We start from the raw sequence: 16,696 nt of genomic DNA, 5'->3' as shown, positions 1-16,696 counted from the left end.
AGAGGCAGGTGGTGACATGGGCTTCCAGAATTTTGGAGAAAAATGGCAAGAGAGATGGGGCGGTAATTCGGCGGGATCAGCCCCAGGCTTCTTCAGTAGAGGCACCAACACGGCCTCCTTGAAGGAGCGGGGTACCGTATGGCACATTACAATCTCTGTTATGCCTCGTGTATTGAATGAAGCGATCCTGTATTAGGTCAAATTTCCTTGTGTTAACTCAAATACTGTTTGGAGTGTATGTTCTGTTTCTTGTAAGCCACCACATCAAGATCAGTTTGTACTTTTACCCTCATGGTAGTGTAAGATTAAGGCATCTTGAGTTCCCTCTCCTACCAGGATGAATAAGCATTGGTAAAGCCAATAGTTGTCTTATGTGACTCATTAGCTCTGCCAATGTAGTCTTCATGCTCTACATTGTCAAAATAGATGCTAAACGGCTTTACGGAAAGATTAATAATGGCACTTAATGAAGCATGATGGCTCCGTTTGGCTGTCATTTTGTAGGTGCATGCAATGAACACTTATGCTCGCACTTGCAAAGTGATGCTGCTCGGCAGCTGCCGGTTTGTGCTTTTTTTTGAGGGGTGGGGGGGGGGGGGTATTTACTAAGGTCTGGGTAGCTGAGGGTGGTGGAGGTTGGGGTGTGAGGTAAGGAGAGGTGCAGTGGGAGAATCACATTACCAAGGGGCCAAAGATGCGCATGGTGTATTTAGAGCAACAAGTAGGGGGACAGAAGCAAAAGCTAGCCTGGCTGATGAGGGGGGTTACTCCAAAAGCGGTCCCAGGATGCTTGTTTTCCGGTCCAGGGAGGACCTGGCTTGGCAGTTGGCTGGACTGTTCCCATGAGGCACAATGTCGAGACTGCTTTGCATATGACTGGGTCTGAATTGGGGTGGCGAAGTGAGCTAAAGAACAATGATGGATTCAACCTTGATCTGAGACTCCGGGTGAGTGTCTGAGAAGTTTCAGCGCTCTGTACATAATCTCCTTGTGTGATCAGTCAATTATTGATTTATGGTCCAGTCAGGATGATTCATGGCCCTGTAATGGTTTATTGCCCTGTCGCATTAAATATTATTTAAGTCTCCTTGTTTTCAATTTTTACAGATTATTCAGACTGAACCATTTATTTTCTGGTCTGTCTTTATTTTTATATGTGGATAGAAACTGAAATTTTGTGCTTTTTGCGTGATTCTAAATACACTTTGCCATGACTGCCAGGGCAATAACTGGATTGCCTATAGGTAACCGGTTTCAAAAAGTAAGTAATTTTAGTAAAGAGGCTTAAACTGCAGTAGCTATGCACAAGGCTGATAATGAAATGTGCATATTTTCATATAAGTGCATTGATTTATCTTCTGCTGGTGTTCATATTATTACTATAACTTGGCAGGCATTCAAGCATGGCTCCATATTTATTGGTTAAATAAATGTGGAAATATACCAGTTTCATCTTTATTTTTATTTCACAAAAACCCATAAACGTGGATAAATACCGATAAATTGGACAAAAAATAAGGAACATTAGACCAATGTAAAAAATAAACGGGAGCCCTAATAATTGGCCACTGATGTATCATGCATTTTATGTCATGCCTTCATAACTGCTAAATAAAACTTTGGTCAGGATTTCCCACAAATAACAGACTCTTCTGGTGCAAGTTTATTCAGAAAAAGTATGCACGATATGAAATGCATAAAAGGTTTGAGCGGGCCAAGTGCGGGGGGTTATTGCAGTAACCCTTCTCATGAATGTTTCTTCACCCCAAGAAATCCTCTGCTCTTTTCAGCCCACTTGAAGTAGTGGCTATTCTAAAAGAAACCTTTTAAGTTAACAGCCCATATACTTGGTCTAGCTGTTTAACTGTCGTCTTTTATTGGCAAATAGTTTCAACGGTGCACAAATAGATTCTCATGGCTCTTGTCCGGTCTCGTCCACCACGTGATCAGGACAGTTGCCCCTGTAACTTCTTGTAATTGACATTTTTTTAATTGTTGTTTTGTAGAGCATTACAAACCAGAGTGGAGAATAAAGTGAAAAGGACAACAAAAAATATGAAAGAGCAAGTTGCGTTGCGGGAGAACGCAGCCGGTTTCAGTGGTGGAAGTCTTGTATAATCACAGCGTTTACAAACGCATTGGGTGGTCCTTGATCATGGCTAAGCAGTAAAGACCCAATGATATAGTGTCCTATAATACAAAATAGTGCCAGTAAGGGAGATTGATTAAAAACAGTGTCATTTAGCATCACAAGGAGAACCAGTAACGACAGGAGGAGGACTAATATCTGGCAGGTTAAAACAACATAGTACCTCGTGACCTATCACAGGTCACAGTATTGGTTCTACATGTTATGTCCGTGCCCCATCCAGCCTGGGGGCCAAGCAGGACTCTGACCAAAGGCTCTCCATCAAGGGCATGAGCCACCATATACTGATGCAGGGGATGCCCTATATGGGTCTAGAGGAGGGGGGGTGCTGTAAGGAGGTATATGTATTGCTCTGCCACGGTGAACCCGATCTCATTCACACCTGTACTGTGGGAACCAAGACAGCACACAAATGTAGGAACACCTGTGTATATCCTGATCACAACTGGGAGCAGCTCAATGTGGCCTAACAACGACACGAGTGGTGACAGTCACTTTTATCCCAATCATTTCAGATGTGATCTTAAATACCTAATCCCAAAAGGCGGCTATTAGCACACGGTGGTGGATGCGTGATGCATATCTTTGAAGTGCAGGAGTTTTCAGTGATTATTTGAGATCAGTGTGGTTTTCTTACAGCAGAAATGTCATGGCCCCTCTCTCCTCTGGGTATGCTTAAATGAGAGGGCGTGGTACAGTCGCGAGACAAGGTGGGTGCTATCTGGGGTGGAAATCACTAGCTAAAATTTGCGGGGCTCTGATGAGGCTGTCTGGACTGTGGCACGAGTAGCAGCATGTTGGTGTAGAATAAACCTGTCCGTGTGCAAATCAGTGAGCCCATTTATAAAGGATGCGGTAGAGTGCATAAGTGGATCTGCAAACATGTCCCCAAGTGAGGTCATTCAGCTTTGTACACTTCTCTGCAGTTAAAGGCAGCCAAGGGTTGTCCGCAAGTGGGATACGTGGGGGGAATATATGTAATCGTAACCTAAGTATCTTTGAAGTTTGGTCCATGGCCAGCAAGTAGTAAAGAGGGTATGTATTTCATCAGCTTTTCTGGGCAGATGGCTTGGGAAAATTGTAGGGAGGGGAAAAAGATATATCTGTGACCACTCTGGTTTTAAAAACTAGTTTTGCATCATATTTCCACCAGTAGTACGCAAAGTGGGCTTTTGCTACCAAGTAATAAAGATTAAAAATCAGTGACTTCGAAGCTGCCTCATGCGTGGGATGAGTCAGATTCTGACAATGAATCCTAAGTTGTATACCTGCCCATACCAGCTGTATAAGGATGCTGCATAGCTCATCAAAGAAAGCAGCAGTTAGTGCGATAGAGACGTTGAGAAATATAAGAAATGCGACAATGCGACCATTTTTATTATTGCAACTCTGCCGGTAATGGACCGTGGCAAGGTGATCCATTTATCCACCAGGGTTTTTGTTTTTCCAATTGTGGGGCCGTAAATCAACCGTATGACCTCTGCTATGGCGATGTGTAGGTAAATGGCGAGGCATTTGGATGGGTCAATGCACCATTTTAAAGGGAACTCCAGAGTGCCAATAGCAGTGGTTTTAGTTAGAGGGAAGATTTCTGATTTGGCCCAATTGATCACTAGTCCAGACAGTACCCCCAAACCGAACCACCTAACTGAGTAAGGGCGGCAGGTGCTGGATTCCTGACAAACAGCATGATATCAGCGTATAAAGAAGCTAACTGGGGACGCTGGTGAAACTGGAGACCCCTTGCAAAGTGCCGCTCCTTTAAGTGCCTGACAAGCGGGTCCATGGCATTTATGAAAATGAGGGGGATGGGGGCCCCCCTGTCTGATGCCTCGGATAGAATTAAACTTTCGTCAGGGTACAGCTGACTGAACCTCTGGCCAGAGGTTCAGCGTAGAGTTAGACCAGTGCAATGAAATTGTTCGGGACACCTAGTTTGGTCAATGCTGCAAATAAAAGGCCACTCGAGAATCCAACGCCTTTTATGCATCTAACGGTACTGCCACGGCACCAATTTCTGGGTTAATTTGATCAAGAACAGTGAATATGGTATGTACGTTTATGAATCGCTTTGGGATGGACCCCGATTGCATCAGGGGCACTCCCTGGGACATAAGCTAGGAAAGCCTGGTGGTGACAAACTTTGCTGAACATTTATTGTCCTGGTTCTGCGTTGATAATGGCCTGTAACACAAAGTAAAACCTCTGGCAAATGTGTCTAAGTACTGATGTTTTCACAGCTTCTCGTAATGCTGAGGGTGGTCTCCTGTTTGTGAGTGACTCCACATAGAACTTGAAGATGTGGGGGGCGAGCTCGGCTTCATAGGCTTTGGAAAAAGCACCTGTGAGGCTGCCCAGGCCAGGGGCTCTGTTACCTTTCAGGCCGTCAATGACTTGTTATCTCATCATAGGAGATTGGGGAAGCAAGACATGATTGCTGGCTGGAGACAAGCCACATCATGGTCACTCCTGACAGATAGTCTGCAATGGCCTCCGCATCGCCAGCGCTGCGGGAGACGTATAATCTGGTGTAGTCGAGGAATATTGCAGAGATATCGTCTGTGCCAATGGGCCATTCTCTGTTTGGAGGTTTGTAATTCGTGAAGCCTGATATGGGTGCAATATACCAGCCAAAGTGTGGCCCGGTTGCTCGCCTTCTCCATACACGCTGGCTGCGCATATTTACTAAGATGTTTGGTTTCTTGGGCTGCTGATTCTTGGAAGTCCTGCATTCGGTATGTGTGTTTGGATCATGTTGGGGCAGCATCTTGGTACTGTGCTTGCTAATCTAATAACTCGCTTGATGGAAAGTGCCATGCGGTAGGAAATTCTGGGGAAGTTGAAGGGTAAGTAGTACCGGGGAATGATCTGACCGAGTTTAGTGTTGGTGCTAGTTTGGGGGTGACATGTCAATGCGCGACCATGAGCTGTGTGGTACAGAGAAGGTGAAGCTTTGTTCTGAGCGATGTCTAAGTTGTCAAGCATCTGCAAGGATGTTAGGATTCAGCACGGAAGTAAACTTTTGATGAGATTGCAGCTTAGGGACCACCCCAGTACCTGTGGTGGGAATTGCTAGGTCCAATATAAGGTTGGAAGTCTCCACTCTTGAGAATCATGTTGCTGTGTAGTCAGTCGAGCCTCAATAAGACCTGTAAAGAAGTCGGAGGGGGGGCTGAGAGTCCATATTAGGCACATATTTACTAAGGCAATGGGTAGGTCGGCTAAAATGCTGTGGGACAGCGGCCGAACATATCAGCCCTGACTGCTCGTGTGACGAAGGCAATAGTTCTGTTTCATTATGCATACTACTCTTGAGTACGTGCTATATTTAGCAAAAAAGCGGTTCATCCCCCCAAGAGGCTGCAAAATGACTAGGAATGCCAGGTCGATGGCTTGTTTCCTGCAGAAACTCAAGTTGAACTCCATGTCTGAATAGATATGATAACCCTGGGCAATCCCCGCACATCCCATGTGATGCATTTAAATGGTATCTTTTCCACTCCTGTCGAAGTTACTGGCATTTAACTAATCGTATATTTGCAGCAATAGTGCAAATGATGCACATGTCCTGGAAATGCAGCCAAAGTATGAGGATACCTTCCCACGTGTAACTGGGGGAGGTGGGGGATCACTAGTCCCAATATCAGTGGTCTAGGATAGGCCTAGGTGGTTTTACTTGCAGAAAGTGGCGGCTTCAGATGGGGTATCAAAGATGTGCGTTTTGCCATTGTGTTGAAGGCGTAACCAGGCAGGGTATAGCATGGAGTACTTCACATTGGCTTTTGACGGACTGCTTTTTGCATCTGCGAATTTTCGATGTGCTTCATGTACGATCCGCGTGAAGTCGGGGGGGGGAAAAAGCCCATGCCATGCCCTAATGCTGCGATGTGGCTCTCTCCCTAGCGAGACACAGGACCATGTTCCGCTCCTGGTAGTCTGTGCCTAGCGATGATCTCTTGGGCTGGTGTACCTGGAGCTGGGCGAGGGTTATGTGCGCCCTCTCAACTGAGAACGTTGGTGAGAACACGGCCCTGCCAAATGTCCAGAAGTAGCGACTACATACGTCCTGTGTTGGTGGATTCAACAACTCTAGCGATGGGGATGATGTTCCTGCTGGACTTTGCTTCCAAATCCATCGCTTTTGCAGCAGTGAGTTTAAGCACTTTCTCCAGTCTATGCGATTCGAAGCAGCAGCACTGATGTCTTCAAGTTCTGATATGCATTGCTCAGCTGTAGTAAAGGGTGCCTTGTGTCGCTCATGCATATTTTCAAGCTGCGTGGCTAGTGCTTCTAATCAATTATCCACAGATTTAAAACCAGCTCGCAATTCAGCAAGGATTTGGACCGTCCCCTCAGATGTAGTAGGATTGGACCCCCCCAGAGCTTGAGTCTACTCCCGGAGACTCATCCTCCTCACCAAGTCAAGGGGTCTTGGGACCTCAAAAGAAAGAGGGTGCTGACGAGGGTCAGTGTGCCCCATGTTATATAGTAGAGTAAAAGCCAAGTGAATTCACAGGTGAATGGGGCGAATACCAACTGTGCTTTGGCCTTAGAGTGCTGTAGATCAGGGCTGTCAGCAGTGGGCGATGTAATGGCTGTGAGTCAATTCATGTGTAGGATGCAAGTATTGCAAAGAGCTGTAGTAGTGGAGTAGGGGAGGGTGCTTGGTCAAGTATGGGGCTAGTACCCCCATTTATACAGGAGAGCACACCAATTTGTCGGGGCTTCTGCCTCTGCTTTGGACAGTATGTTCCAGCTCTGGCTGATTCAGAGAGTCCACTTGTGCCCCCGGGAGGCGGGGCAGCTCCAAGTGCTCCCCTGTGGAGCAGGTTTGTCCCGCCCAACAGGGCGCCAGAATGGGGAGTCTGCCACACCCCATTCCTGCTGATATTAAAACTGCCGGATGGTAATGGATACGGAGAAGGGGAGGGGTGAGCGAGGCAGTATGCGACTCACCCCTAAAAGCCTATATACGCTGGATGAAGCAGATAGGCAAGCTGGATCCCCTCAGTCAGGTGGCTGGGTCCTCCATGTAACTCACAGCCAGGTGGCACATGGCCGCAGCAGTGGCCCCACCCTCAGGGTCACTTGTGACCCCTGTGTAATGACCTGCTTGTTATTATGTTCTGTGCAGGAGGGTTCTTGGTTATAGAGCCTTCTTGGTGTTCAAGTGTCCTTGGAATTCCCACAGGTCTGTTGCTGCTGACGCTGTGTGGATAGGACGTTATTTCTGTAGATTCTTCAATTAAACCTACTTGTGTTGAACTGTACCAGCTTTATTACACTGGCGTCTAGGATGGGAAGGAGCCACATGTACTTCTGAGTTAATTCTACTTCCGTTCGACGTCCTAACACACTTTGTGTACTCTACGTCCGATGGTTGAAATGGAAGAAGGGCTTATTATCTACGCTAGGGTGTGCTTAGTCTCATTAAGTGCAGAACAGATGTCAGTCTTACTTTTACACTGCTTAAGCTGAGGAGCAAGAAGTTTTCGAACATCTGGCTGACCTTGGCGACTGAATCCATCAGCCTTAATTTGAAATCTGCTTGAAGGACAGCACAATCCTAGAACGTTATCACTTTGATAAACACCTACGACAAAACTTTAACAGGGCATAGCGGTTCAAGATGAAATCATTCAGTGCCATATAGCGCTTACTCATATAGGATTGTCTGCCAGTCTCTGTCTCAATCCTTAGAGAAATCACGGCATTCAGCATTTAACGACATTCAATGTTCAATACTCCTTATTCCATGAAGAATAGCAATCAGTGTATTAACTCGGTAGTAAAAAATAGCAAGAAACCTATTACCCACCGCATCGTTTTTATAATGTTTTTTATCATTCTAATGCCCTGCCTGCCGTGTATCAGGTGCTGAACACCTTCCGATAACCTCATACCAGCTATGCGCTGCCAGTCAGATTGTATAGTCAAATTGTATAGTCAGAGCTGCTCACCGCGATATCCTCCGTTCTCGTTCCTGCAGCTTGCTCCAGTGCCACGCCAACAGTTGTAGTCCTTCCGTGAGACCACAATGCATCTACCAGTACCCTGCTGCTATGCCTGACGTGTCTTTCTGCTGCCAATTGCTGCACACGCTCCGTAAGCCTCGCGTCTGCTGCAGCGCCATTGCCCTGTGGAGCGAGATGACAGCGCTGCTCACCACCGTGTCTGCAGCTCGCTCCGCAGCACTCTGTCCGCTCCGATACTCCCGTTGGGACTCGGTCGGGACTCAATCCAGTACCCCCAGCGGTCGCCCAAACGGCATAGGGTTAGAACTTTGCTTTCTTGGTTATAATTTCCTTAGTGCGGCTTCTTCACTTTCCTTTGCAGAGGAGAGAGGAGCAATAGCGGAGCTAACATTTCACTCGTCCATCACGGACGCCATCTGTGCTTTTAGAGATGCCACCAAAAACAGCATGAGGTGGAAAGAGCAGAGGAATAGCTGATACCCCGTTGGGCAATCTACTGCAAGATCCCCAGATAGGAGGCAAATTAAAAGAGCCTTGGAAGGTGCGGTCGGGGAGATGAATTGCCCAACTACTAAAAATGACCTAAATGAGGGAAAAAGCAGGAAAGTTCTGCAAATGTTTGCAACTAAGAAGGATAAAATCAAAGCAGCGCAAAATATCGAGTCAACAAAAGCTCCTACCAGAGGTAACCAGCCAAATGAATTCTGTGAAATTAACAGAGCAGAATCAATTGGGAAGTCTAGCAGGAACGGGGAGTCAGACGACAAGTCCAATTGCGCAACCCACTGAAGCGCTGGACTCTTCTAATATTCAGACCGCAGCGCCTGGACTGAGTCTAGAAAAGGGGTTACAATTTACCAGTGAGAGTGATTAAAGTGAACCCTTCCTCTCTATCAGATCGCACAGACAGTTCGGATGAGGAGCGAGATGAAGGGCAGAAGGATGAGTCCATAAGGATGAGTCCATAGAAGGTTCAATAACTAGTATGGCAAGTGAGCGTAATGATTCAGTAATGGATTCTACATCAGAAGAGAGGACGCCAAATGTCACTATGGTTTGTAATAAAATGGCGGCACACGGGGCATCAAGTACAGACATATCGCAAGCTGGAACAGGCACGAGCTTTGCGTGGGAGATATCCCTCTCCCCAGAATCCTTACCTGAAGCTCAAGATGATCTGGAACAACAGTGGGAGCTGAGGCAGAAACAACGGCAACACCTAATAATCCAGATGAGATATCACTGACCGCAATCTATCAACTAATAGTGGAACATAGAGCAGAGACCCACTCGAAGACCCATATGGCCTGCCGCAAATTGCAGAGCTCAGTTAGGAAAATCATGAAGACCTGCAGGATAAACGCAGCGGAAGGGCAGTTTTCAGCCATAGAGGATCAAATGCTGGTACAAAAGACTGATATAGATGTGATCTCGTCCGAACGTGAGGATATGCAACTAAAGATAGTTGACTTAGATAATCTGCTCCGGCGAAACAATATTAGGATATTGGGAATACCGGAGGGGGTGGAAGGGACGGATGTTTACAAGTTTGTACAGGAACTTTTTCTTGAAGCCTTTCCGGAGTTAACAATGTGGAATTGGGCGAATGAGATACAGAGAGCCCACAGATTTCCATTTAAAGTCTCCGAGGGGAAAAAAGGTTCAGCAGGAAAACACCCCAGAGCTTTATTGATCAATATGAATAACTTTCTAGCCTGGGAGGCATTTTATGATCTGGCAAGACCCGATAGAAAACAGGGCAAAGGATTTCAATTTTTCGTAAGGCCAGACTTTTGCCACCACACAGTGGAAAGGTGGCACTGAAGGCAATTAATCACCCCCTTCCAAAACAAAGGCGCACAGGCCTTTTTTGCTGAACCCGGCAACTCTGAAAGTGCTGTATAAGGGACTGGCACGCTTTTTTATAGTGGAGATACAAGCTCAAGAATATCTGAACACACTTTGAAATGTTAAATGCTAATGTGTTTAAAAATAGGAATGCTTGAAATAAGAATTTAGAATAAATTGCAGGATAGGGCTGTTCATATGCCTAACCTGGGTAAGATAGTGAGCAAATACCGAAGATGGAACATGAATAATAATATATTAGTATGCTGGTATTTGAAAAGCGGTAGCTAAGGATTGAAATGCTGGAGTGAAGTCTCTCCCCATGGCTAGGGGCCATAAGCCCTTTATCATTGGATGTAGGGTGGAGGGGAATTCACAAGGGGTGGAGGGGGTGGTGAGGATGGTGAGTGTTGGGGTCACGGAGGGTGGGAAATGAGGGAGGGTAGTCGGGGTAGGGGGTGGGTGGGTAGCAAGGGAAAAAAAACAAATCAGACCTGCAGGTGGATGTATAAATGGATGTACTGTATTAGGCAAATATGTCATAATTACTGGCAATGGTTATATAAGGTACTTCAAGTAGGAAAATATGGGTACATTTAGGATTTGTTCATCAAATGTTGGCGGTCTGAATGATAAGGTAAAACGGGCAAAGGTTTTTGAAATAATCACTACGTTGAGTCTGGATGTCCTGTGTCTACAGGAGACACATTTCATTGGGTAACAAAACATGCCTAGGGATCAGAGGCTATAATTTAGCCGTGTGTTCCACCCAAACAACGACGAGAGGAGTGGCTGCATATATTAAACATCGGAGTGGTACAGTCCATCGAACAAAGGCAGATAAAGGGGTTGTTGGGCCATAATGGAGCTATCGTTGGGCTTTACTGTGGTAAATCTATATGGGTCAAAATTAGATGATCCTCATATTTGGCAAGAGCTAGAGGTGGAACTAGCACATTGGTCATGCTCTCTGATTATTTGTGGCAACTTTAATATACATTTGGATGGAGGTAATGCTGTTAATCTATATACAGGGAGGAAGCCTAAAGTATTCAAAGCACTTTGCTCACTCAAATACCCACAGGGTAGGTGATGTTTGGTTAGAGAAACAACAAAATTACCCTGGTTTTACATTCTACTCGCACCCCCCACAAAAAATGTGTTCGTTTAGACTATTTTTTGGCCCCTACACAATGGTTGGATAATCTGGATATAATAAAACTTCCACAGCTATATTCAGATCATAATCTGCTAATTTTGGAAATTAGGGAAGTTCAGGGTTTGAACAGACAAACTTATTGGACCTTTGACAAAAAGCTATTGGACAATGAGTTTTGTACCCATATCAAACACTGGACTCGAGCGTTCTTGGATTGCAATAGATATAGCGCATCCCAAGCAATGGTTTGGGATACGTATAAGGCAGCTTTGAGGGGGGGGAAGTAATAGGGTTTGTAGCTCACACTCGAAGGGAACGTAAATAACAGACGGATGAACTGATTAATAAACTAGAACATATCCAAATAATTAGCAATGGAGATGCAGAAGATATATTATCACAGCATCTATGTAAGATGGCACTGGCTAAAGCTGAAATTAACCAATATTTTCAAGAAAAGGTGGCCCAAAAATTCCAGATATATCACAAGGAATTATATGAATATGGAGAGACAACTGGGAGATTATTAGCTCTAAGAACGAGACCAAAAAAGTGTTACAAATAATATATAAAAAATGCAAGATGTGAATGGTGTATTGGTATCCGATTCAGAGAAGATCATTAAAATATTCAAGGAAGTCTATAATGAACTATACCAAGCAGAAACTCTGATAGGGGATCAAGGGGGCCAAGTTGATTTAGAAGATACCGATAACCGTGCTATTGCACTCCCTAGGATAAATACTGAAATCTATCAAGAATTGGAGCAGGAAATTACGGTAGAAGTGCAGGTGGCATTGTCTTCTCTTTCATCTGGTAAAGCGGCCAGGCCAGACAAAATTCCAATCGAGATGTATAAAATGCTTTCAGCACAAATAGTACCTCTTATGCAAGACCTATTTTTAGATATCCAATACCATGGAATACCCGCCAATGTCATGGCAGGACACATACGTTATAGTATTTTTAAAGAAAGGTAAACCCCCAGAGCTTCCCTCGTCATATCGCCCGATGCATCTCATGAATACTGACGCAAAAATATATTAAAAAATGATGGCCACCCGACTACAAAAGAACATAGTTGTGATTATTTCACCATGGCTTTGTTCCTGGCCAGGAGACCACAGACCACACGCGGCGAGTAATATCAATATTAGATATTGTTGAGGTAGAGAAATGAGCGGTGGCTGTGGTCCTCCTGGATGCAGAGAAAGATAAACACCTACGACAAACTAAAGAGTCAGTTGAGGCCAATTTATGCTGGGTTGCGCAATAGAAAAGGTGAAAGATGATCCCTAACTTGATGAAGTTATCTTAATCGCCAAACGTATTGAACACTCTTGCTTGCGTGGAAGTCATGAAAAAAAGAAAACTGCACTCCCAACTTAACTAATGATAAAGTGCATGTTGTAACTAAGCCGAAGACTTTTAAGCAAAATGAATCTGTCTTTATGGTCTAAAAAGCCTTTTACTGGGAAATGTTACAGATGTGATCGTCCTGGTCATTTGGCGAATGACAAGTCGAGCCCTGCTTTGAATTCGAAATGTCTCGAATATGGTAGAGTTGGTCATGTAGCGAAAGCCTGCAGATTGTCTACATTTAAGAAGAACAAGCAAGTGAAAAGTGTGGATTTAAAATGAGTCTGACTCTGATCCGGATGAGTTACATTGTGGAGAGGTCTTGACTCAAGATTCTTTAAACACGTGCAAAAATCCCATTGACAGTGTCTGAATAAATGGCCATCCAGTCAAAATGCTCTTTGACTCCGGGGCAAAAATAACTAGTGCCTAAGTGTTTTCATGATTCAACCTTATTGGGTAAGGTAAAGGTGTTCAAGCCTGACATTAGGCCGCTTGCTTATGGTGGTCAACCTATCAAGTAGTTTGGATCCTTTAAGGGTGACATAGAGTTCAAGAATAAACTAACTGCTGGGAAAATCTACATCTCCTCCAAGGGTGACCGTATAATAAGTTGGGTGCACCAAGCAGATCTTGGAGTCATGTTAGTTCCAGGAAGAGATCCTTGTGTAGTCTTGAAGGATGATCTGGGTTCTTCACCCCATTGATCTTCTTAGTACACCTGAACCAGCCAAAGTTGCTCAAGTTGATCTTCTGAGTGAATTCAGACAAGTTTTCAGTGAAAAACTAGGTTATTTGTCTGGTTACTCGCATAAGATTTCTTTGAAACCTGATGCCATTCCTGTTACTTGCAAAGTGCATAGGGTACCACTAGCCATGAGGGAGTCCATGCAGAAAGAACTACAGAAATTACTAAATGAGGAAATTATAGTCAGATCTGAGGCGAGTGAGTGGTTAGCTCCCGCGGTGCTTGCACGTAAAACCTCTGGTGGGGTGGGGTTTTGTGTGGACTTGTGTGCACTCGATCACGCTGTCGTGGCTGACCAGTACCCTCTCCCAAATATTGCAGAAATGCTGACACAATTAGGTAGAGCTGAGATCTTCTCCACGTTGCATCTCAGGGCTGCATATCACCAGATTAAAACTGACCCTGACTCGATGAACGTCACTGCATTTATAACACCATTTGGCACTTTCAAGTTTACAAGACTCCCTTTCAATCTGAATTCTGCAGTCTCTTGGGTCTTCCCAAGAGCTAAATGATGAGCGACTCGGAGCCGTTCTTAAGTGATTCAAGTCTCGTGGTTTGACCCTTCGTGAGAACAAATGAAAATTCAATCTCACAGAAATAGACTATTTGGGGCATAAATTTCATTTAATGGTGACTATCGAAAACCCTCCTGTGCCTCAATCCAGGGAGAAGTTAGTCACCTTTCCCGGCATGACTGAATATTACAATTTAGTTCCTCAATTTGCTTCTCATACTTTCACCCTTAGGGCTCTTCTCAAGAAGGGTGTGAGGTTATCTTGTCACCATAGTGCCAAGCAGAATTTGAGGACATAAAGGGTGGTTTGGGTGAGGTTAACTCTCTCAAGAGTTTTTACACTTCTGCCACTTCCATTATCATCACGGATGCTAGCTCAAGGGTCTCCAGGTTGTCCTTAAGCAAGTGAAGGATGATCAGGAAATAACTGTCATGTTTTTGTCACGAGCGCTGGTGGGGCCTGAAATACAATACTCTGTTAAACTCTTTGCATCTTTTTGGCAATTAAGATACATAAAAAGTTTCTCTGTGGAAGTTTATACAGGGTACAATCGGATCACAAGCCTTTGAAGGATTCACTAAAAAGAGTCTTGATGCTATATCATCAAGAATTGCCAGGTGGATTGTTGTACTCCAAGACTATGATTTTGTTGTACATCATATTCCTGGTGCTCAGAACAAAGTCTTGGATTGTCTTTCTTGCCTTGTCAGGAGTGACCCAATTCACACTCTTGACGGTTATGGGGACTTGTGGGAGGATGAAGATTACAAAGTGCTGGAGTCTAGAGTGAGGGAGAGTGGAAGTCTGCCATTGAAAGTGATCTCGTAATTCTTGAGGTCTGCAAGTTAGTGATTAATGGTTGGGGAAGTGGCATTAAACGCTTGCGTGAGGAGACAAGAACATATTGGAATGTGCGTCGTGAGCTGTGTGTCTCCTCTGGGTTGCTTTGGAGAGGTACAAAGCTTGTTCCACCCCTCTGTATCAGACTTAAATTGTGTCACCAACACATCTGGGGCACCAGGGCATTTCTAAGACAAAGGAAAGGATTTGTTTGCACTTTTGGTGGCCAGGAATTGATCTCTTAGTTGAGTGTATGGTGAGAGACTGTGTAATACCTCTGACAAGGTTTATAATACTAGAGTTCAGCCTATGGTGGTGCGTGAGGCCCCTGTTTGTTGTTCGCAAGATGGGGCATTGGATCTTTTAGGTCCCATTACTAGTAGCTCTGGTCAATCATATGTTCTAATAGTAATGGACATGTTCCCCAGGTGGCCGGAGAATAAGATTACTCACAGTATTAAAACTAAGGACGTCACCAAGTTCCTTGACATGCCGAGAGGGATTCCCAGACTGTCTTCTTACTGACAATAGAGTTCAACTGGTCTCGAGAGAGATGGAGTTTTTGTCAAAACGGGATAAAACTTAAGCGGCGCGTCATCCACCATCTCAAGACTAATGACATGGTGGAAAGTTTTAACCGCGTGTTAAAAGAATCCATCCAACTAGCCAAAGCTCAAAACAAAAGACTGGAAGTCTGAGGTTGTGGAACGAGTTACCATCTACCGCCTCACTCCTCATTCTACCATGAGTAATGTTCCTTTTGAGCTCTTTCGTGGGCGGAAGCCCAATACTCTGTTGTTCCATGCATGGATGAGAGAAAAAAAGTGTGATTGTTGATTTGGACACTTGTCCTACTGCAGGTTCTATCATAGCTTCCTCTGGCGTGTGTCCTGGTGTAACATCCTGGCAAGCAGGGCAAGATTTAAAGATTGTGAAAAGGAAAGAGGATTTTGATGCCAGACATGCTGTTACTCACGCTCGTGTGAAAGTAGGATACAGGGTGTGAGTACGTCTTCCGCAGAGGAGTGTTGGAGTCTCTAAATTCGCCTCTCCTTATGTGGTAAAGAAACTTTTTCAAAATGCTGTTAAGTTGAATGATGGTTGCATCTGGAACTTGAACAGAATTGCTCCCATGCACACCAAAATTTACCCTAGTTAAATTACTCATTCCGAAGAATTGCCTGCTTTGCGAAGGAGTTCTCGTGCTTGGAATATACTGGTGAAACTGCATGTTTTGCAGCGTGAATGTTTCTGGATTCACTATGCTGTGCATATTCCGCAATCTGGTGGTTGGGTCCGGAATCGTAGTCTTTTTTCAGTTTATTTTTTTCCGTAGCCCAGGTGGCCGTCGACGTCCCACTATTTGGTGTCCCTTCGGTGATGTCGGCGTGCTTCCGGCGGAAGCTACCACCCTTGGGCGCCATCTTCAGATTCTTTTTTCCGCCGTTGGGTCTGGATCGTCGCGTGAAGCTCCAGAAGTTTTGGAGGAGGAAAGAAGAAAATACAGCAAAAACTCACAGGGGAAGACCTGAGAACATCGACAGAAGAGGACCTTTAGCGAGGAGACGACGAAGAAAGGAGAGAACTTCGATATCTTCGACGCCCTTGAAGGAATGCGCACACAGGGGGCCCCCTGAGCGCAGGGATGTACAAGACGCCGTTCAAATTCTGCAAGAACTGCCACCACAAGTTTGCACAGAGGGACCAGCACCCAGTCTGCAACCTCTGCCTGCCAATAGACCACGAGAGCAGAGACTGCAACGCCTGCTCCGTCTTCAAGCCGAAGACACTCCGAATTCGAGAAGGACAGAGGACGGCGCACCACACGATGCAGGGCAAAGGCCAAGCCCCGACGCTTTACGAACTTGGCCTCTCCACCGACGATGAGGACAACATCGCCGAAGGACCAGATGACTGCACGGTCGTTGAGACCGATAAGAATACGCCTGATAAGGTAGGAGAGTCTACGACCCCGAAAACCCCCACAGGGCCTCGAAAGCCTGAGGTAGACTCTCGAAAAGCAGAGCACAGAGCCTCGACAGGAGCACCGGCGCCGAGCAAATCGACGACCGAAGCTGCATCCTCCGAAAAAGAGCCCAG

This window comes from Lissotriton helveticus, chromosome 4_1 (assembly GCF_964261635.1).
Source record: "Lissotriton helveticus chromosome 4_1, aLisHel1.1, whole genome shotgun sequence".
In the NCBI taxonomy this organism is placed as follows: domain Eukaryota; kingdom Metazoa; phylum Chordata; class Amphibia; order Caudata; family Salamandridae; genus Lissotriton; species Lissotriton helveticus.
The sequence above is the reverse complement of the archived record's forward strand: the minus strand, read 5'-3'. Positions refer to the sequence as shown.